The 24,389-nt window shown below is 35.8% G+C and overlaps 1 long non-coding RNA gene across 1 annotated transcript; it reads left to right on the forward strand.

Annotated features, from left to right (window-relative positions):
- The first annotated feature begins 5,070 nt into the window (after positions 1-5,070).
- LOC140442688 (uncharacterized) lies at positions 5,071-23,778 on the forward strand. Its single transcript, XR_011951111.1, has 3 exons — positions 5,071-5,156; positions 12,048-12,098; positions 23,343-23,778. It is a non-coding gene; the product is annotated as an uncharacterized lncRNA (long non-coding RNA).
- Positions 23,779-24,389: the final 611 nt, after the last annotated feature.

Genomic DNA, 24,389 nt, shown 5'->3' on the forward strand with positions numbered 1-24,389 from the left:
AATTTGACAATATAGACATATTCATTTTGATATATTTCATGTTATATTTGATATATTTTATGCATTTTTTTTCTTTTCTATATGTGATTTGTAAAAAAAATTGTTTTCTTTAAGTTTTTTAATAAAATCATCTTTTTTTATCAGCCTCAGAGTCTCCAAAGCAGGGGGATGTCATCAAGTGCCACCAATCACGCACTTCGATGTTCATCGCCCTTCCTTCTGGAACATATAATTAAATTTAATTGGTTGAGAAATGAAAAGGTTTCATATAAAAGTTAATTTATCTTTAAATATGGGACATTTTCGGATCTCGAGTCAGTTAGTGTCAGTCTGTGTCAACACATGGTTTTACCCGTGTAGGGTAGCTCCCTAGAGCACTTTGCTCGAAGGGCTCTGTTTCTTTCTAAGACTCTGAAGCTGAGTTTTTTTCTTCTTAGAAAGAATGTGTTTTATTTCCACCACCTAATAAAACCACATTGGCATTGTCTCTTCAAGATAATGCCACAATAAGAGCGTACCGGCCAACTACGCAATATAACACCATATTGCGCAATAGTTGGATAAATTAATAAACATGGAAACTTGCACCAAGTTGCAATCAGTTTTTCATACGTTTATTAATTACACCGGAGACGACATGCAGGGTATAAGGTAAACTTTAGTCGGACGGAAAACTGAATGGTATTATAAAAGGCTCCTCAAATGCACAATGCCAATACAAGTACAATAAATACCTACACAATAGGCATAATATACAGGCTTTCCATTTTAAGTTTGTTTAAAAGAGAAGGGCATAGCATAACATATTAATCAGGTAGTTGTCAACAATAGCCGTAGATATCGTCACCAAAGAAAATTTAGATATGAACATCTGAAAATCATGATTACCTCACGTGTTCTGCACTAAGAATCTCGATAACTTTGAATAATACCATCAAGTTCCCACTCCCCGGATAACAGTCAAAAATCTTGACTACCCCACCACTTTTAGCACAAACATACTTGATAACTGCTATAATACCATCAAGTTCTCACGTTTTATCAGTAAATCATGGCCCGATTCTAAAGAAAATGTCAGTATCAGTATGCTAGAAGACCAGTACAGTGTGAAAATTTATGTTAAAACACAAAAGACGCTCAATACTGAGTGTTTACAGAGGATAATATAGAAAAAATAACAAAAACAGAGCTCGTCGGAAATAAGCAGAATTACAATAAAAAAGTATTCATAACTAAAATAGTTATGATTGTTAGAAACGTATATAGTATAAATGTCACCTAAATTACTGGTTAATAGTATAAAATATAAAATTAGATTCAACAGACTTATTCTTACGTGATAAGCCCTAATACTATCTCCAAACTATATAAATTTAAACAAAAGACGCAAGAATAGTAGAAAAATATTTCTATTCGCAACTAAACACATATTTTTAAAGGAAATCTGAACACACAACTACTAAAACAGCAATAATTGTAACTAAAAAAGATCTAATTAAAAAATAATAAAGGCCAGATTCTAAAGAATTTTAAAAATGACAGTATCAGTATGCTAGTAGACCAGTACAGAGGATAATATAGAAAAAAAAAATAACAAAAACAGAGCTCGTCGGAAATAACCAGAATCATAATAAAAAAAGTATTCAAAACTAAAATAGTTATGATTATAAGAAACGTATAAAGTATAAATGTCACCTAAATTACTGGATAACCGTGGTAAGCCCTATTACTAACTCTAAGCTTTATAAATTTAAACAAAAGAAGCAAGAATAGTAGAAAAATAATTCTATTCTCAACTAAACGCATGCTTTTAAAGGAAATCCGAACACACAACTACTAAAAATTCAATAATTATAATTAAAAAAAGATCTAATTAATAAATAAAAAACAATAAAACAAATAATATTCTCTAAAATAAATATAAACTCACCAAGGTTTAATAAAAACTCACACACTGAATACACAAAAATTTAAACGTTGTTTATCCATCCGCAGTAAAACTAAAACTGATTTTAAAATATATTTTACTAGCGTGTGCAGGCTCGATTAACCTTGTATCTATTTATAAAATTGCATATGTTTCCTGCGACAGGGAAACGCCACCGTGAGAAATGATTAAAGGATGCAGATGCATCCGGTGACGTCAGAGTTCTCGTTACCATATTTTATGATATAGTTAGATTTCCAAGTTTTATTATATACGAGGTTAGTCACAAATTACTCATAAAATATAATTGCAAAAATTTAGAAGTTAAAGCATGAGATTGATCAAAAATTATTCTCTTTGCTAGTCATTCGTCTTCTTATCTTTCCAAGTTTAATTATCTACGAGGGTAGTCACATATTACTCATTAAATATAATTGATAAAGTTCACGTCACGTATCACACGTCACGTTATGTGGGACACGTGTTCACGTCACGTTTCACGTGCGTCACGTCTTCACGTCACGTTACGTGCGCCACGGGTTCACGTCCGTAAATGACAAGCTGAGACTTAAAAGTCCATTTACAGGAAAACATAACCAATTTTATAGCTTTAGCAATCTCCACAGGAAAATGGACCAGCTATTTGTTAAATGAATATGTAGAATGATAATTGTAATTTGGTGAAAATCAACATTTGTAATTATTATAAGTAGAAAATAAAAACTCTAAAAAAATATACATTGTTTGCATCTATACCATTGTCTATGATTATTTAACCATGACATAGGTCTTTTGGTACACATTTGCCTTAGCTATCAGTGTTCTCATTGTCAGCCTGAACATCATCTGAGACTATCAGAGTACTATCCGAACACCATCAGAGGCTATCTGACCACTATCTGAACACTATCAGATACTATCTGACAACTATCAGAACACCATCAGAGACGTTAGGTTAGCTCGAATGTCAGATCAAACATCACGTTTTATATCGTTAGGTCTACGTCAGATCACGTTAGGTTAGGTTAGGAGTTCGTTAGGTCACGTTTTACGACCCTTGGATCGATTTTGACGTTGAGATGTCATACAATCACGTATGTCATTGTGGTAACGTCCACTGATAGACATGAGCCTGTTACGTTCGCCGCTAGACATAGGCCTCCAGCAAAAATAAACTAATTCCACATCTTCGCAGTTATTGGAACGATTTCATGCATCACGTTTTACGTCACATGCGTCACGTTTCACGTCAAATTTCACGCTTTCGGCGACATTTTTGTCACATGTCACGTTTTGCAATAATACACTAGGTTAGACCAGAACGCGACGTTCACAATAGGTTAAGTTAGATCCAGAAATGCCACGTATGTTAGGTTAGAGCCATAAATGTTACGTAAAATACTTTTAGAAATTAAAGTATAAACGGTACATTTTTACGTGAAGACATCACGCGTCACATCAAAACGTCACGAATCACACCAAAAACGTCACGTTTTAAAGTCAACACGTCACACCTTACATATGGATAACATGGGAGTAAAGCGTCTTTTTCGTCTCTTGAGTAAAGTTAGCGATGGTTGAGCGATAGTTAATTTATTAGGTTAGGTGGGTCGCTTCGCGGCACAACCTAACCTAATAAATTAACTATCGCTCAACCATCGCTAACTTTACTCAAGAGACGAAAAAGACGCTTTACTCCCATGTTATCCATATGTAAGGTGTGACGTGTTGACTTTAAAACGTGACGTTTTTGGTGTGATTCGTGACGTTTTGATGTGACGCGTGATGTCTTCACGTAAAAATGTACCGTTTATACTTTAATTTCTAAAAGTATTTTACGTAACATTTATGGCTCTAACCTAACATACGTGGCATTTCTGGATCTAACTTAACCTATTGTGAACGTCGCGTTCTGGTCTAACCTAGTGTATTATTGCAAAACGTGACATGTGACAAAAATGTCGCCGAAAGCGTGAAATTTGACGTGAAACGTGACGCATGTGACGTAAAACGTGATGCATGAAATCGTTTCAATAACTGCGAAGATGTGGAATTAGTTTATTTTTGCTGGAGGCCTATGTCTAGCGGCGAACGTAACAGGCTCATGTCTATCAGTGGACGTTACCACAATGACATACGTGATTGTATGACATCTCAACGTCAAAATCGATCCAAGGGTCGTAAAACGTGACCTAACGAACTCCTAACCTAACCTAACGTGATCTGACGTAGACCTAACGATATAAAACGTGATGTTTGATCTGACATTCGAGCTAACCTAACGTCTCTGATGGTGTTCTGATAGTTGTCAGATAGTATCTGATAGTGTTCAGATAGTGGTCAGATAGCCTCTGATGGTGTTCGGATAGTACTCTGATAGTCTCAGATGATGTTCAGGCTGACAATGAGAACACTGATAGCTAAGGCAAATGTGTACCAAAAGACCTATGTCATGGTTAAATAATCATAGACAATGGTATAGATGCAAACAATGTATATTTTTTTAGAGTTTTTATTTTCTACTTATAATAATTACAAATGTTGATTTTCACCAAATTACAATTATAATTCTACATATTCATTTAACAAATAGCTGGTCCATTTTCCTGTGGAGATTGCTAAAGCTATAAAATTGGTTATGTTTTCCTGTAAATGGACTTTTAAGTCTCAGCTTGTCATTTACGGACGTGAACCCGTGGCGCACGTAACGTGACGTGAAGACGTGACGCACGTGAAACGTGACGTGAACACGTGTCCCACATAACGTGACGTGTGATACGTGACGTGAACTTTATCAATTATATTTAATGAGTAATTTGTGACTACCCTCGTAGATAATTAAACTTGGAAAGATAAGAAGACGAATGACTAGCAAAGAGAATAATTTTTGATCAATCTCATGCTTTAACTTCTAAATTTTTGCAATTATATTTTATGAGTAATTTGTGACTAACCTCGTATATAATAAAACTTGGAAATCTAACTATATCATAAAATATGGTAACGAGAACTCTGACGTCACCGGATGCATCTGCATCCTTTAATCATTTCTCACGGTGGCGTTTCCCTGTCGCAGGAAACATATGCAATTTTATAAATAGATACAAGGTTAATCGAGCCTGCACACGCTAGTAAAATATATTTTAAAATCAGTTTTAGTTTTACTGCGGATGGATAAACAACGTTTAAATTTTTGTGTATTCAGTGTGTGAGTTTTTATTAAACCTTGGTGAGTTTATATTTATTTTAGAGAATATTATTTGTTTTATTGTTTTTTATTTATTAATTAGATCTTTTTTTAATTATAATTATTGAATTTTTAGTAGTTGTGTGTTCGGATTTCCTTTAAAAGCATGCGTTTAGTTGAGAATAGAATTATTTTTCTACTATTCTTGCTTCTTTTGTTTAAATTTATAAAGCTTAGAGTTAGTAATAGGGCTTACCACGGTTATCCAGTAATTTAGGTGACATTTATACTTTATACGTTTCTTATAATCATAACTATTTTAGTTTTGAATACTTTTTTTATTATGATTCTGGTTATTTCCGACGAGCTCTGTTTTTGTTATTTTTTTTTTCTATATTATCCTCTGTACTGGTCTACTAGCATACTGATACTGTCATTTTTAAAATTCTTTAGAATCTGGCCTTTATTATTTTTTAATTAGATCTTTTTTAGTTACAATTATTGCTGTTTTAGTAGTTGTGTGTTCAGATTTCCTTTAAAAATATGTGTTTAGTTGCGAATAGAAATATTTTTCTACTATTCTTGCGTCTTTTGTTTAAATTTATATAGTTTAGAGATAGTATTAGGGCTTATCACGTAAGAATAAGTCTGTTGAATCTAATTTTATATTTTATACTATTAGCCAGTAATTTAGGTGACATTTATACTATATACGTTTCTAACAATCATAACTATTTTAGTTATGAATACTTTTTTATTGTGATTCTGCTTATTTCCGACGAGCTCTGTTTTTGTTATTTTTTCTATATTATCCTCTGTAAACACTCAGTATTGAGCGTCTTTTGTGTTTTAACATAAATTTTCACACTGTACTGGTCTTCTAGCATACTGATACTGACATTTTCTTTAGAATCGGGCCATGATTTACTGATAAAACGTGAGAACTTGATGGTATTATAGCAGTTATCAAGTATGTTTGTGCTAAAAGTGGTGGGGTAGTCAAGATTTTTGACTGTTATCCGGGGAGTGGGAACTTGATGGTATTATTCAAAGTTATCGAGATTCTTAGTGCAGAACACGTGAGGTAATCATGATTTTCAGATAATCATATCTAAATTTTCTTTGGTGACGATATCTACGGCTATTGTTGACAACTACCTGATTAATATGTTATGCTATGCCCTTCTCTTTTAAACAAACTTAAAATGGAAAGCCTGTATATTATGCCTATTGTGTAGGTATTTATTGTACTTGTATTGGCATTGTGCATTTGAGGAGCCTTTTATAATACCATTCAGTTTTCCGTCCGACTAAAGTTTACCTTATACCCTGCATGTCGGTAACTAGAGTAACTCCCATCTCTTTCTAGAGAGGGAGAAGGCAAGTTATCCGCTCTATCCGTCGCTTGGTGGAGTGACCTCAGAGAGTAAGGCTCTCTGTCGGAGGCCATTGTGACCTAGCTAGGGATTAATGCCTTTTTAAAAGAATAAAACAGTAATAATAAAGTTTATTAAACAAGTACACAGTATATATAGAACAAAAAGAAAATGATATAATATATAACTTATATTAAGAACCTGAAAGAGACGTATAATTATCTCCAGATCCGGAAATCGGGAGAATAATTATACCAATTAGTTCTAAACTAAGAATCTGAAAAGTAATGAACGTTGTTTATTAACAATAAATCAAATATAAACAAATTTGAAATTAATAACTAGGGAGAATGTCACCTGTCAAAATATTTTGAGTGGGAAGGAGTTGAGCTAGGGACTTGGGATAAGGACTGGGATGTCGGTCGTTATGCCAATCGGAATAATCAGCAATAAAAAGGGGAAGAAGTACACTGTAAAAATAACTACAGGCAAAAATTCAAATTATTTTTCAACAGAATTTTATAAGTCAATCGGACCTGTAGGAAATAAACAAATAGTGGCAAATAGGCATAAATAATATAAATAATATATATCAATTCGAAAATGAAATAAACGACAAATATTATGGTCATAAAATAACAAAATAAGAATTGAAATTTTTAACAGTGTAGCATAAAAAAAAAATAAAATGTAAATTCAAAGATAGGAAAAAGTATAAGTGTTTTAATAGTGTACCTGGAAAGAGAAACAAATAAAGAAATGGTATACAAGTTATATATATAGATATATCAAAGAGTTATATTCAAATATATAAGTAGCAATTACATATATCAAAGTCAAAGAAAATACAAGTAATTTTAATAGTGTACCTGGGGAAAGAAACAAATAAAAGAAATAGCATACAAGTATATATATACAGATATATCAAAGTTATATTTAGAGTTTAAATATACAAGTAGCAAAATACATATATCAGAGTCAAAGTACAAGTACTTACGTTTGCAGTGTACCTGAAATAAAAGGGGAAATAAAACACAGTTTAAATCGTTTATTTTCACAAGTAAATATATAGCAATATATATATATATATCCCTGAAAGAGAAAAATAAAACACAAAAGGTAGTCTTTATTTAATCTCAAAAACTTTGTAAAAGGATATATGCACGTTCGGTGACTAAGTCCCGTTAAGTAGGGACTTAGCAAATCTGTAAGAGAATATTTTCTTACATGACTTGTAAGAATGCCGAAATAATCAGAATTTTGACTAAGTCGAAAAACACAGATTAATTCGGCGAAAAATGGCGACGCTCTTAAAGGAATTTATTAGCAAATTTGACTAAGTCAAAAAGCATAGATAAATCCTTCAAAAATGGCCGCCGTGGTTTGTAGACAAACCGTAGTTAAAGATGTGGAACGTTAGGTTCCGGGTTTTAGAGGTGAGCTGAAAGAAAAACAAGAACTCTCTAGGAACTGAATCAACCAGAGGATCTTACTTGCCTAGAAGGCTGGACCAGCGGACATATCCTGACCCGGTCTGATTTCCTGGCCGTCGTGCACTTCTTTTATGCAGAAAAAAGTAGGTCAATCGTAACGGTCGTTTTGGACCTTTTTACGATTGACCAGGCACGGCGACCAATGCCCAATTTTCAGAATTATCATTGGCTGCAGCTCGGATGCATTTCGACCAACGATAATTCAGAAAATGAGCAACAGACTTCTGAATTATGATTGGCTGCAATTACTGTTGCCATTTGACCAATCACAATTCAGCAGGCTGGGCGACATCCCCCCCGCTTCGAAGATCCTTCTGGTGATTGCTACTTTATTGATACACAAAGACATTTGGTATATACAATAAAAATAACAAAAAGTGCAAAACAAAAGAACATTATAAAAGAAACTAATAAATGATTGTTTATAATCCGTTCCATTATTGTCTTTTGGTGCACTGTTTCACCCGAGGTCTTCTGTGACGGTGTGGCTGCGGGTCCTTGGCTTGTGGTGCTGCGGACTTCCCAGCGTTTCTGGTGGGTGATGTGCCGTGGTGAGCAGTATTGACTTTTGTCGTTTCCGTAGACTTGAGGGCTGGTTGCCTTGGCTCGTCGGGTCCGGGGTCGGTTAGCTCGACGGCCGTCTGGGAAGCTTCGTCGGCGGGCTGGTGGACCTCGTCGTTGTGGACGTTCCTGTAGTCCATTAAGTTGCACTCGTGGCTGAGTGGTTGGTCGTTGCTAGGCGTCCCCCAGGATAGGATTTGGCGGCTGGTAATCCCTACGTGAAGGCGTCTCGTGCTGAAGTCCATGAGAGCGTCTTGTGATTCCAACCATGGCATGCCAAGAATCATATCGTGGTTCAGCTTCTGTACGGGGTAGCATCGGACCTTGCTCGTCAGTTTGTTGTCGAGCACGACGTCGACGTCGATAGGCTTCGAGCGCTTGAGGGATTGTCCTTGAAGGGCTAGTTGGACCTCGGCGGGCTCGTCTGTCACCATCTCTTTTACTAAGTCCATGTTAATAAAATTTGTGGTGGCCCCGGAGTCTATCAGGGCCTTGATTTGGGTGGACTCAATTTCGGCTGAAATCTGCGGGAGTGGTGAGGGTGGAGCTTCCGTCTTTTTGGAGGTCTCAGGTGTGGGAGCAACAGTTGTCTCGGGTTGGCTCAGCTGAGACGGTGGTGGAGAGGTAGCTTCCATCTCCAGGTGGTTCAGCTGGTCTGGTGGTGGAGTGGTGTCCTCTATTTCCATGCAGTTCAAGAGTGGGGGAGCTGGGCTAGCTTCCCGTCTGTTTGCGGCCTGATTGCCGCTTTTATCGCCTCTACGCCGCCAATCCTGGATTGTCTCGGACTTCCGAGGTGGTCTCTGGTCGTGCCGTGGCTGGTTTTGGGATGGACGGTCCTGCAGGGGCTGCTGCGGACGGTCTGGCCTGGGCGCTGGCCTCTCTTGTCTTTGGCTGGTTGAGAGGGGCGTCGTGCTGGCTCGGTCATCCATTTCCAGCTCGTCTACGATACGACGGAGCTCGTCCTCGGTCCTTGGAGGTCTAGCTCGCAAATGTTTGCGGATCTCTGGGCGTAGCTGGTTAATAATTATCTCGCAACGGTCCTCGTCCAGAGTATGTGGTGCGACTCTGTCGAAGAGGATCATCTTGGATGTGATGAAGTCAGCTGAGGACTCTGTCTTCTGTTTCTGGCCGTACAGCCTGGCTAGCATCTTGCTGAACCTGGAGGAGTGGTTGAAATGGTGAACCAGTCTTCCGAAGAACAGATGGTGGTTCAGTTGTGGAGTGGCGTTGGTCTTGGCCCATATCGCTGCTTCTCCGTCCAGTCCTTTCTCCAGGATATATGCTGTCCAGTACCGTTCCTCGATGCCCATATCTTGAAGGTGTTCCGTGGCTAAGGCGACGAAATCCTCCGGGCTCTCTTGTTCCAGTCCACAGAATCGCTGCAAGGCTGGCTTCCATCTTGGTACGGGCGTCGGCTGCGCTGGTGGCTGCGCCGGTGGCTGCTCCGTCTTCGTTTGCGCTAGGGTTAGCGCCGTCACTACTTGCGTCAGGGCTGCCAGGATCTGGGTTAGGTCTGCATTGCCTGACGTCGTAGGCTGTGGCGGAAGTTGAGCTGTCGTCTCCGTTGTGGAAGGGCCTGGCGTCGCAGGCGGTGAGCACTCTGTTGTCTCAGGGTGTGGTGATGTTCGATCATTGAGTTGGGCGCCATGTCGGTAACTAGAGTAACTCCCATCTCTTTCTAGAGAGGGAGAAGGCAAGTTATCCGCTCTATCCGTCGCTTGGTGGAGTGACCTCAGAGAGTAAGGCTCTCTGTCGGAGGCCATTGTGACCTAGCTAGGGATTAATGCCTTTTTAAAAGAATAAAACAGTAATAATAAAGTTTATTAAACAAGTACACAGTATATATAGAACAAAAAGAAAATGATATAATATATAACTTATATTAAGAACCTGAAAGAGACGTATAATTATCTCCAGATCCGGAAATCGGGAGAATAATTATACCAATTAGTTCTAAACTAAGAATCTGAAAAGTAATGAACGTTGTTTATTAACAATAAATCAAATATAAACAAATTTGAAATTAATAACTAGGGAGAATGTCACCTGTCAAAATATTTTGAGTGGGAAGGAGTTGAGCTAGGGACTTGGGATAAGGACTGGGATGTCGGTCGTTATGCCAATCGGAATAATCAGCAATAAAAAGGGGAAGAAGTACACTGTAAAAATAACTACAGGCAAAAATTCAAATTATTTTTCAACAGAATTTTATAAGTCAATCGGACCTGTAGGAAATAAACAAATAGTGGCAAATAGGCATAAATAATATAAATAATATATATCAATTCGAAAATGAAATAAACGACAAATATTATGGTCATAAAATAACAAAATAAGAATTGAAATTTTTAACAGTGTAGCATAAAAAAAAAATAAAATGTAAATTCAAAGATAGGAAAAAGTATAAGTGTTTTAATAGTGTACCTGGAAAGAGAAACAAATAAAGAAATGGTATACAAGTTATATATATAGATATATCAAAGAGTTATATTCAAATATATAAGTAGCAATTACATATATCAAAGTCAAAGAAAATACAAGTAATTTTAATAGTGTACCTGGGGAAAGAAACAAATAAAAGAAATAGCATACAAGTATATATATACAGATATATCAAAGTTATATTTAGAGTTTAAATATACAAGTAGCAAAATACATATATCAGAGTCAAAGTACAAGTACTTACGTTTGCAGTGTACCTGAAATAAAAGGGGAAATAAAACACAGTTTAAATCGTTTATTTTCACAAGTAAATATATAGCAATATATATATATATCCCTGAAAGAGAAAAATAAAACACAAAAGGTAGTCTTTATTTAATCTCAAAAACTTTGTAAAAGGATATATGCACGTTCGGTGACTAAGTCCCGTTAAGTAGGGACTTAGCAAATCTGTAAGAGAATATTTTCTTACATGACTTGTAAGAATGCCGAAATAATCAGAATTTTGACTAAGTCGAAAAACACAGATTAATTCGGCGAAAAATGGCGACGCTCTTAAAGGAATTTATTAGCAAATTTGACTAAGTCAAAAAGCATAGATAAATCCTTCAAAAATGGCCGCCGTGGTTTGTAGACAAACCGTAGTTAAAGATGTGGAACGTTAGGTTCCGGGTTTTAGAGGTGAGCTGAAAGAAAAACAAGAACTCTCTAGGAACTGAATCAACCAGAGGATCTTACTTGCCTAGAAGGCTGGACCAGCGGACATATCCTGACCCGGTCTGATTTCCTGGCCGTCGTGCACTTCTTTTATGCAGAAAAAAGTAGGTCAATCGTAACGGTCGTTTTGGACCTTTTTACGATTGACCAGGCACGGCGACCAATGCCCAATTTTCAGAATTATCATTGGCTGCAGCTCGGATGCATTTCGACCAACGATAATTCAGAAAATGAGCAACAGACTTCTGAATTATGATTGGCTGCAATTACTGTTGCCATTTGACCAATCACAATTCAGCAGGCTGGGCGACATGCATTATGGTATTTTCTTCATTCTGTTTCAGATATTCCTAGCGTACAGACGTGTGCTTTGGTGAGTTTAAATCTGTGCTCTGGTGAGTAATAAATTTTGAAAATTTTGATTTCTTTGAATATTTTGACTTTTTTGATATAACGTTTTTTTGGAAAAAATTTTATTTCTTAATCTATTTTTGAATATTTGCTTGTTTTGTTTAAACATGATAGCTAAACTTATTCAGCTAATTGCGTCCATCTTGGGGTTGATTAGAAATGATTATCAGGAAGATAATGTTAAGAAAGGGCTGACTGAGTGTAGGAAAGCGTGTAAAAAGATACGCGATTCGATGAGATATGCCAAGACGATGGGTGAGAAGCAGCATTTAGAAGCTCAGATGAGGCATGTGAAAACGTTGAGAAACCATCTGAAGGCCGAACAAAAGAAGGGGGCTGGACTTACACCTATGAAGGAGACTGCTAAGCATAGAGTACAATGGGATGATTCCTTATCAGCGTTCAACTCAAGAATTCGAACTGGAGTCATCTCAAACCTCAAACACAAAGACCCCAGCAGTTTCCTAGTAGATTGCAAGGCGCTATTCAAACGTAGGATTCAAAACGCGCTAAAGAAGGATGAGGTAGTTAAAGTTAATACTGCTTTTGGGGGAGAATTCGAGATAGCTAGCGGAGAGAAAATCCTAAAAGACACTAAATATTTTACCACATCAAACTCTCCAATATACAAAGACACAAATCTTGACGAATGGTTTGAAAACCATGTGTCTGAACCCCTCAGCAAAAAGCTAGAGGAATTCCAAGAGAGAGATAGTGGCTGGGCACTAAAGGCTGTTGTTAACCTGGGGGTAAACATTAACAAATACACACCACAACTTGGTTCCTCTTATATTGAACTTCCTCCTCAAATAAAGAGAAAGGAAGCCTGCGTTAACGTCAAAAATGATGATGAGGCATGCTTTGCGTGGTCTGTCATATCAGCGTTGAATCCTATTGATAAAAATCCTCAAAGAGTGTCTAAATATCCGCACTACTCGCAAGTGTTGAAGTTGAAGGGAATACAGTGGCCAATGACGATGAGGCAGATTCCTAATTTTGAAAAACAGAATGACATTTCAATTAATGTATACGTTTTGAAAAAAGATAAAGGAGATTTTACGACCCTCCCTACATTTCTAACTAAAAACAAGAAGGATAAACATGTGAATTTGCTTTTAATTCAAGATAAATATGATGATACCGAAGGTCCTATTAGATACCATTACGTTTGGATAAAAAGCCTGTCCCGCCTCCTCTCCAAGCAGCTTAGCAAACGTGATGGAGCCAAATATTTCTGCGATGCCTGCCTCCATTACTTTCGATCACAAGAAAAGTTAAATATTCATAAGGCATGCTGCAGCGGTCGATCAGATCTTATATGTGATAGATGCCTACAACCGTTTTCATCGTCAAAACAGGTTGAAGCTCATATGGTAGATTGTATAAGAATTAATGAAACAGCCATTAAAATGCCCGACGAAAGTCATAAAATGTTGAAATTTAAGAATTTTCGTAATAAGATTAAAGCCCCCTTCGCCGTGTACGCGGATCTCGAGAGTGCTTTGAAACGTACAGGAGATCCTAAAAAACCTCAAGAGCATATTCCTGTAGCAGTTGGTTATTTCTTTAAATGCTCGTATGATGACACTTTGTCGTTTTATGACTCATATCGAGGAAAGGATTGCATGAAATGGTTCGCAGATAAACTTAATCAGCTTGCTGAGGATGTTTCTACGGTGTTTATGTGCCCATATGATATAAATATGACAACTCAGCAAGAGAGCGATTTCCATGCAGCCACTCATTGCCATATCTGTGAGTAGCGCTTTTCCCCCAATGATAAGAAAGTGCGAGACCATGATCACTTTATTCCTGACAATAATTATAGAGGTGCAGCTCACGAAGGGTGTAACATTAATTACAAAGATGTTCATACAATTCCAATAATATTTCATAATCTCTCCGGATATGACGCACATTTTATTATTAACGATATTGCTACACACATCAAAGGTCCCGTAGATCTTCTTCCTATTACTAAGGAAAAATACATTTCTTTTACAAAACATATTGATGATGCTCGAATTAAATTCCGTTTTATTGATAGTTATCGATTTATGTCTTATTCTCTTGATAAATTAGCTTCGTACCTCCCCGAGTTTCCTAATCTCAAGTCCCAATATACTTCGCTTCCTGAGGAGAATTTCCATCTTCTAACTAAAAAAGGTATCATGCCATATGATTATATAGATTCATTTAAAAAATTCTGTGAGACTTCTTTGCCTCCTATTGAGTCTTTTTACAATAAACTTGAAGATAAGCCATGTCCTCGTCGACATTATCGTCGCGCTCAAGAAGTCTGGTCGTCATTCAATTGTACAACTCTCGGGGATTATGTCGATTTATATATGAAAACTGACATTCTTCTTCTTGCAGATATCTTTGAGCGATTCCGATCCAGCTCTCTTCGAACTTATAATCTTGACCCTGCTCACTATTATACTTTACCTGGTTTTACGTGGGATGCAATGCTTAAATATACAGGTCAAGAACTGGAGCTTTTAACCGATCCTGACATGCATTTGTTTGTTGAACGTGGTATTCGTGGTGGTCTTAGTCAAGTTTGCTCTAAAAGACGTGTGAAAGCTAACAATCCATACATCAACAACTATGACCCATCTAAACCAAAAACGTTCCTTATGTATTTTGATGTTAATAATCAGTATGGTTGGGCCATGTCTCAATATCTTCCATATGGCGGTTTCGAGTGGGTCGATGCCAATATTGATGTCCTTTCCATTGCTGACGATGCTTCTGAAGGGTACATTCTCGAGGTTGATCTGGCGTACCCTCAACATCTTCATGATCGTCATAAAGATATCCCGTTTTGTCCTGAGTCTTTAAATTCTAAGACTATGCTTCCTCCTACACGTCCGCGAGAGCAGACTAAATTAATGGCTACCCTACAGGATAAAGAAAGATATGTAATACATTATAGAGCACTAAAACAGGCGCTTGCAAATGGATTGATCCTGAAAAAGATACATAGAGTATTGAAATTCAAACAGGCTCCATGGTTAAAGTCATACATCGATCTTAATACAAATCTCCGGAAGGCAGCGAACAATGAGTTTGAAAAGGATCTTTTTAAGCTTATGAATAATGCAGTGTTCGGGAAGACTATGGAATCAGTGCGCAAGCGCGTTGATATAAAGTTGCTTACTTTGTGGGAGGGTCGTTACGGAGCTGAAGCTAGAATAAGTAGCCCATTGTTTAAGAATGCAACGATTTTTAGTGAAAACTTGGTAGCTGTTGAGATGCGTAGAGCTGAAATATGGTTAGATAAACCAATCTATATCGGAATGAGTATTTTAGACTTGGCTAAAACAACAATCTATGATTTTCAGTATGGATACTTAGCTGGCAGGTTCGGAGAAAACTTTACAACTTGCTATACTGATACCGATAGTGTAATCGTGGAAATACGTGAACAAGACCCATATGAGGCTATGAAAGAAGATTGCTACAAATATTTTGATACCTCAGACTATCGTAAAGACAATATTTATGGTATCCCTCAGGTTAACAAGAAGGTGTTGGGCATGATAAAAGATGAGAATAAAGGTCGCATTATGACTGACTACATAGGGCTCCGATCTAAATTGTATACAACAAAAGTAGCTGCCACTGAAGATGAGCTAAAAGAAAAACGTAAAAAGTTGAACGATGAAGAATATGAGGATGAAGAAATTGAAGTAATTATTAAAAATTTTAGGTTAACAAAGAAGGCGAAGGGGGTAAAGACATCTGTGGTGAACACGAAAATTACGTTTGAGGACTATGTAGAGTGTTTGGATAACTTAAAAAAGGTGTATGCTTCACAGAATCTAATACGCTCAGATAAGCACCATGTTTATACCATAACACAAAGCAAGATTGCGCTAAGCGCCAATGATGATAAAAGACATCACCTTCCGGAGTCATATGATACACTTCCGTGGGGGCATTATTTAATTGATTCTAAGATGGATGTTGATTAACGCAAAGTAATATATCTAATATATCAATAGTCATATTTTAACATTTATCCTTGATGATTGACTTTAAGATGGATGCAAATTGTATATTGTCGTTTTTATAACGTGGTTTATTTATTACAACTTAAAATATATCTGATTCAGAATTTATTAGTCATTATTTCACCATTTCATTTCGCTTTTCGTTGTTTATATTATATGATAATTATAATATATCTTAATTTTCTAAATATTATTTCTAAATCACGATACTTAAGATTAGCACATTTAAAAAAAAAATGTTTAGATATGACCACTAAAAAGATATCATGGACCACTGGCAAATTAATGAACCGTTCTGGTTAACTCCAGAGCTATGTGTTCGTGCAGCCTCCTAAGACAATCGATAACTTATTGGTCTTCCTCGATTTAGATTTAAGTCAATTCTTCGATAGCCTGTCCCAAAACAGGAGTCGGAGAATTTCCTATTTTTAAAGATAACCTAGAGTTATTAGCCCCCAATAATTCATTTGAACGCTATACAACATAGTAACTAATGAATTTACACCAAAGTGTCGATGTCTTAACATAAAAGATGTCCATCAATAAAAGATGTCTTCTAAACCATGTTAAATTATGTGCTGATCTTAATAAGTTAAGTATAATTATTAAATAAATTATCATATTATGTAAATGACTTCATTCATACTAACTGTTTGTCCCATACTAACATTACCTCTCCCGGCGGTCGTGTAGTCGTACCTTCACGTTGGTGACTGCCGTTAAGAATAAATTTTTGTTTTTCAACAAATGTTTGTTTGAACCGAATTGACTACGTTCCTTTCATGGCATGCTTTTAATCATTTTTATACATGGCTCTATATTCGTTAACTTACTATCATTCCTTTGCTTAGATACTAACAGCAGTTTATTACTTATTACATTACCCATTACTTATTACATTTATGCATTACTTATTGCTTGACTGTCCTTGCTAACATTTTTATGTAGTATGTATAAAATATAGTATGCAGCTCGTTACTTTTCATGTGTTACTGTGGAGATTATAGAGTGGATGAATGTTGGTTTGGTCATAGTGTAAGAATGGTAAACGTTCCTATTCATTTTATTTCCAGCGAAAGCCGCTGCTGTACGTTATATTCATTTGATACCTCATACGTAGTAATCAGGTTAATAGACCTTAAGATACGTTATAGTGCCATTTTGAAATTGATTTTGTTGCTTGTTTTTTCATCTCAATGTATTCGTTACCCCCTCCTATTTCATTTGACGCTTTATACGTTGCAATCGGACCAATAGACCCTGAGATACGTTATAGTGCCGTTTTGGCATTGATTTTGTTTCATGTTTTCATCTTGATGTATACATTATTCTCTCACCTTTCGTTTAACGCTTCATACGTTGCAATCGGACCAATAGACCCCGAGATACGTTATAGTGCCATTTTGGCGTTGATTTTGTTGCTTGTTTTTCATCTCAATGTATTCGTTACCCCCTCCCCTTTCATTTGACGAATTTTACGTTGCAATCGGACCAATAGACCCTGAGATACGTTATAGTGCCATTTTGACTATACCGCCATCTTTGTTTTTTCTCTCTACGTATTAGCCGTTTTCTTCCCGTTCGTTTGACACCTCATACGTTGCAATCGGACCAATAGATCCGGAGATACGTTATAGTGCCGTTTTGACTATGCCGCCATCTTTGTTTTTTCCCTCTACGTGTTCCCCGTCCCCTTCCCGTTCGTTTGACACCTCATACGTCACGATCCGACTAGTGGTCGCGCCTCCACTTCGAAAAGCGTCAAAAATGCCCAGAATGGACCTTAGATTTTGGTGGTTAGGCTCCATAAGAATAACATGGGGCGCCTCCGCCAAATCGTCGTTTTTGTGCTCGAACTGTCCTAGCTATTTTACTCTAAAGCCATCAGACGGAATATTAGAAAATACAACAACAAGAAAATTATAAAAACTATAGAAGACAACAAAAGCATGAAAGCATTGAGGAGAAAAATGGAAAATGGAAAAAAGAAATCTTCCAACTTAAAGCCAAAAACTGAAATATTATCTCAGATAGACCAAGCATATTACATATAGTAGAAAGTTTCTATAAAACATTATATAAAAGTCAAGTTATTCCAGAGCTCATCGAACAACCAATACAAAAGGTACATAATGTAGGATCGGAGGATATACCAGATATATCACGAGAGGCAATTCAACATGCCCTCAAAAATATGAAAAATAATAGAGCTCCGCTGGAAGATGGTGTAGTCATTGAGATAATTAAACTAGGAGGTCCACTTTTGATATCCCGAATCCAATCACTTTTTAATCTATGTCTGCATAGTGAAAACATTCCAAGTACATGGAAGAATTTGGTTACAATCCTCCTCCACAAAAAAGGGGATAAATCAGATCTCAAAAACTATAGGCCAATTAGTTTGCTTAACCACCTATACAAGCTCTTTACTCGAACACTGACAAACAGATTAGAAGCAGGGGCGGCTGGTCCTATGAGGCAGGTGAGGCAGTGCCTCACCAGTATCAATCGACTATTTACGTTCTTTAACTACAATTTAACTTTTTGGAATTTTCTAAATAACTTTATTTTCATTATGATAAAAAATTAAAATATGTACACCCCTGATGTCTTATCTTTGTATATTTCTTCATAATCTACGGGCCGGACAAGGGACAAGCTTAAACCACAAAATATTAAATAAACAACGGCTCCATTTTCCGCGCCAGCTTCTAATATATCATCTGTGCATCTCATTCTCTCTTTAAAAATTATAGCCGCCGAGGCAAGCCTCACGGCATTGCTCTGTCTGACATATTAGACATCACATTATCTAGCGAAATTCAACATGATTTATTTATTTTCTGCCCACGATTTCACCGAACAAGAGAGGCATGCCGCTCTGGTTTGGTGTAGTTCTTTTAATTAGCAGCGTTGCCGTTTGGGTACAAAGGTACCCAATTCGCTACATTTTTTCCCTCGGGGTATAAAAGTACATTTTAAATAAAACATAGATTTTTATTTGAAAATTGTAACAACATTGTTATGTTGTAGTAGAGTATTTTCCTTTAGTAGATGGTACTATACATATTGTTCTATTGTTTTCCGATTTAACAAAAAATATTTTTTTTCTATGCATTTACCAGATTGGCAACATTGGTACATTTTGGAACATTTCTGCAAAATTGTTGTAGTAAGAGTAAGTAGTAGTTAAATTACTTCCTGTTGACCTCTTTGTGCGGCAGGATCACGTTTGACGTATCTCGTGTTGTTTTTCATTAAAAAAACAGTAAGATTACATGTTATATAATAAGTGCAGTGCAATTCTAATTAAGTTTTTTTAATAATTTTGGTGGGTTTGTTTTTGTCTGCAGGATTTTCGGTTTTAGTGAAAAATGGATTTAGCACCGAGCACTTCGTCACAACTTTCCCAGGTAAATGTAAATATTCGTAATACTTGTGATCTCGTAAATTTTTTAGTCAATCAGCAGAATTTTTCAAGTCATTCATATGAAGATAAATTATATATAGTTAAAGTCGTAAAACGACCTATTCCAGATTTAAGTAAACATCTTGTTTCTATCGGTGGCGTCGGAAAACCAAATCGGGGATTTCAAAATGCATGGTACGAAAAGTTTGACTGGCTTACGGGTAGTATAACATTAAATAAATTGTTTTGTTGGCCATGCATTTTATTTGCCAGAGCTAATACTAGCGACAAAGTTTGGTTCAAAAGTGGTTATACTGATTTGAAAAATTTGTCTCGGAGTCTATTGTTACACAATAAAAGTTCTCAACATATTACATCGAATTGCAAGCTTACTCTTATGAGAAAACAAAAGCAAAATATCGCCACAGCACTAGACAATTCGCGTACAATAGATATTGAAAATTTCAATGCTAGGGTTAAAGAAAATCGGCAAATTTTAAAAAGCCTTATAGATATTACGTTACACCTCTGTATGCAAGAGTTACCGTTTAGGGGGCATGATGAATCTAATGAATCTTTAAATCGCGGGAATTTCAAAGAGGTAGTTGTTCTTGTTAGTAAATTTGACACTAATTTAAAAACATTTTTAGAACATGATAATGACTCTAGATCAGTTTTTTCTGGGACATCTAAAACCATACAAAATGAATTAATCGATTCAATTGCTTTTGTTATAAATAAAAAAATTGAGGAAGAAATTTCAAAATCATTATTCTTTTCCTGGCAGGTGGATGAGACTACTGATATAAGCTGCCATTCACAACTATCCGTTATTTTTCGATACGTAATAAACGATAAACCAGTCGAACGATTCATGGGATTTTACGATGTAAGTTCCGGGCGTTCTGCTCAAAATTTATTTGAATTTTTATCTACCAAATTTCGAAAGTTCAACTTGCATAGTAAATTAGTGGCTCAGACATACGATGGAGCTTCTGTAATGTCGGGAGAAGTGAATGGTCTACAGGCAAAAATTAAATCTATAGCGCCTCAAGCCATGTTCATTCATTGCTATGCACATGTATTTAATTTAGTTTTAAGTAACGCATGCAGTTCAATTCAACAAGTTAAAGTTTCTTTCTCAACCTTATCCGGTTTTTCTTCATATTTTTCTAAATCTACAAAGCGTACCCAAGTGTTAGAACACATTGGAGGAAATCGTATACCTTCTAATGTAGCAACTCGCTGGAATTTTACTTCACGCGCAGTTCTCACAGTTAATAATAATAAGGATAAATTACTTGAGACCTTTGATTTTATTATTAATAGTCGCGATTTTGATGACAAAACAATAAGAGAAGCAGTAGGTTTAAAAGCTTTTTTAGAAGATCCTCAGAACATATTTTTTTTAGAAATATTTTCGTTGATTTTTCATCAAACTGATACTGTTTTTTCCATTCTACAAAATAGAAATACAGACATTGTTAAGGCCAGAAATTTACTTCAAAATACCCTAAGTAAAATACGTGAATTTAGGAGTAACAGTACTTATTTTGATACAATTTATGAAAAACTGGATACCGCTGCGTTACACTCGAAACGTCGTCGTAAGGGAGTTGAAATGACTGATAAAACTCAACAATTAAGGCAAATTTTTTTTGAAATTCTTGACATTATAGCAACCCAAATAGAGGTTAGGTTTTGCGACGTTGAAAAATTACATTTCTTTGATCTGTTGAATATATCAAAATTTCCCATTTTTGCTAAAGAATTTCCTCATGATCTATTAAAAAACTTGACAACGCAGTATAATATTTTTGATATAAATCAACTAAAAAGTGAGTTATCCGCTATATACGGGAATGATATAATAGAAAATTGCGCAAGCCCTTATGAAATGTTAACTTTTTTTCACGATTATGATTTAAAACTTTGTATGCCAGAAGTTTTTAAATTATTATGCATTTGTGTTGTTTTGCCAGTGACAAGTGCTTCTGCAGAAAGAAGTTTCTCCGCGCTAAAAAGGATTAAAAATTACATCAGAAATACAACTGGACAGACACGATTGAGTAATATGGCAAAAATCTCAATTGAAAAATCATTTATAAAATCACAGGATGAGAATGTTTTTATAGACGATGTAATAGATCATTTTGCAGAACAGAAGTCTCGCAGAATTCCTTTAATTTATAAAAAACTTTAAATTTTAGAACTCAGTTTTCCTTTTAGAATTTATATTTTTTGAAGTTTTTCTAAAATAATTATAATTTTTAAAAATCGTGAAATAAAAAACCAAAAAACAAAATTTAACCCTTTGTTTAAGTTTATTTAACGTAAACGGCCTCACGTTATGATGTCACAAAATCGACCTTCCGACTAACATCTTACGACGAGAACGATCAATGGAGATATGCTAGACCGAAGCTTCAACTGAAGGGATATGTGAGAGCGTGAAGAAGATGGCACTAGATTAGCAGTCGCCATTTATAACACTTACTAACAAATCTCCCAGATAAAAAATACCTACTAACCCCCAAAAAAATATAAAAATCCCAAAAAAATTAATAAAAAATATAAAGATTCAAAAAAAATATAAAATAATAAAAAATTCACAAAAAAATTATAAAAATAAAAAAAGGCCACGGGAGAGGCCACCTAGATCCTTGAGGCTACAACTTGGCCGCTAACCAAGGTGCAGGCTCGAGGATTAGAGCTCCCTCGTTTTTCGTTCGCTTTTATCTCACGATACGAGATTTCATGATAAACCGGAGTAAGTCGCTTAACGACACCTTGGGTATCATTTAAGTTACATTTATGAGCACCCTATTACACATGATGCTCATAAATACAGCTCAATCGCGGACTTTTTCAAAAAGCAGTCAGCCCTTATGTTGCACCTTCAGTGCACATAAGGGAGGGTGGAGGAGGGCTTAGGAGAGCTTTGAGGTGAGGATGACTTTTGTTGATCCGCGCGCGTATCGTCAGAAGTCCTTCTCACGCCAAGTCATTGTTTGCTGGCGCGAGCAATGCCTCCTTAGCCGGGTATGACTGGAGCAAAGAGAAGCTAACCATAATAATAATAATTTTCCTTAAGTGTAGTGTGCCTCACCATCTTGTACTATCACGAGCCGCCCTATACTTCAGAGGGACATGTCCTCTAATTTTGTTTTGAATATGAGCCACACCCAAAGTTTCTCTTATATCATTCCTAACTTTCTAGTTACTGAACACATTCAATCACGCAATCTCATTTTAGCAGCATGTAATTTCTGTTTATTTCTCTTTTCTACTGCCCAACATTCAGTACCATACATCATTGTGTCTCACTATCCTAGAACTTACCTTTTAGTTTTTTTTTGTACCTTTGCGACACAGCACTTCACTCACCTTAATTCATTTCATACTCTCCCTCTCCTCCAGTTTTCCCGTGCTGACTTCTCCCCATAGGTCCACTAAGTGTTCCACTAGGTGTTCTCTCATTGTCCAATCTTATAAGGTGACCTCTCACGAATCTACCTACCTACCTACCTCTGTAATAAAAATCCTAAATATACAAAACTGCCACTTTTTGCAAGTTCTTCTCCATCCAAGCTAAGCTATTCAAAATTGAAATACCATCTTTAAAAGAACTTACAAATACTCTGCTTTTGTACTCCGTTTTAATCAATGTTCTTCAAGGGCTGGTTTCGACTACTTTAGTCTTTCTTCCACCCTTCTTTCCCACCCACACATCATTTGTATACATTAAACACCAAAAGAAAACATTTCATTTTATGATGAAATAATATATTTTGTTGTAGGAAGAAAAAATACCTGACAAAGTAAGTAAGAAGCCCAAAACAGAGGAAAAAACAAATTGGAGTACATATGTTCCAAACAGTTTACAAACACCCAGAAACAAAAAATTACTGTCAAAAATTACAAATCCAGTTTTTTCTGCAAAAGAACAATATTACAAGAGAAAATATAGACTTTTCCTGAGAACATTTAAAGCAGAAGAAGATAAAGAAGAAAAAGGATGGAAAGGGAAGAGAAGAATGATAAAGCAGCAGAGGAAGGAAGAAAGGGAAAAAAATCTATATAAAAAAAATGTAAAATTAAAAGATTTAGACACAAAATTAAAACAAAAACAATTGGGAGAAAATTAATAAATAAAAAAATTTATTACGTATTGTTTTTATTAATAAATATATTTACAATCTACCAAAGTGTTCATTTATTAGCAAAGTTCTTATGTTTTCTGACATATTTTCATTATTTTGTATGGGTTCTAATTCATCATTTGCATCATCTTCAGGCCCATTCTCAGGAAAATTGTCATCCATATCAATGGTAATATTATGAAGCACTCCTGTGGCAATAATCACAGCCATGATATTTTCTAATTTTAGTCTCATTCCTAAACAGAGTATAGGAAATCTTCTTTTCCACAAACCATATTTCTGTTCTACTACATTTCTTGTTCTTATGATTTATTCATTAAACAAATCCTCAGCAGATTTTGATGTTTGCTGCAATTTAGTCATTAGATATGGTTTTAAACTGTATCCACTGTCATCAACCAACATGTAATGGCCAAACATACCACTTTCAAAATTATGCTTCAGCCTACTATTATTAAAAATTGGCTAACGTACAACAATGTCCCTAATTTTGCATCACTCACTGTCTGGATGTTCAATCCAAAAAATTATATTCTGGACCTAAAAATTTCAGCATCCTGACCACCTGGAGAATCTATTTTTATTAGAGTACAATCAATTGTTCTAGGGAATGATGCGATCTTCAACAGCTCTTTCCATCTCTTGATGATTCATTTTTTGTGCATATATATATATATATATATA

The sequence above is a fragment of the Diabrotica undecimpunctata genome, chromosome 6 (genome assembly GCF_040954645.1).
Source record: "Diabrotica undecimpunctata isolate CICGRU chromosome 6, icDiaUnde3, whole genome shotgun sequence".
Classification (NCBI taxonomy): domain Eukaryota; kingdom Metazoa; phylum Arthropoda; class Insecta; order Coleoptera; family Chrysomelidae; genus Diabrotica; species Diabrotica undecimpunctata.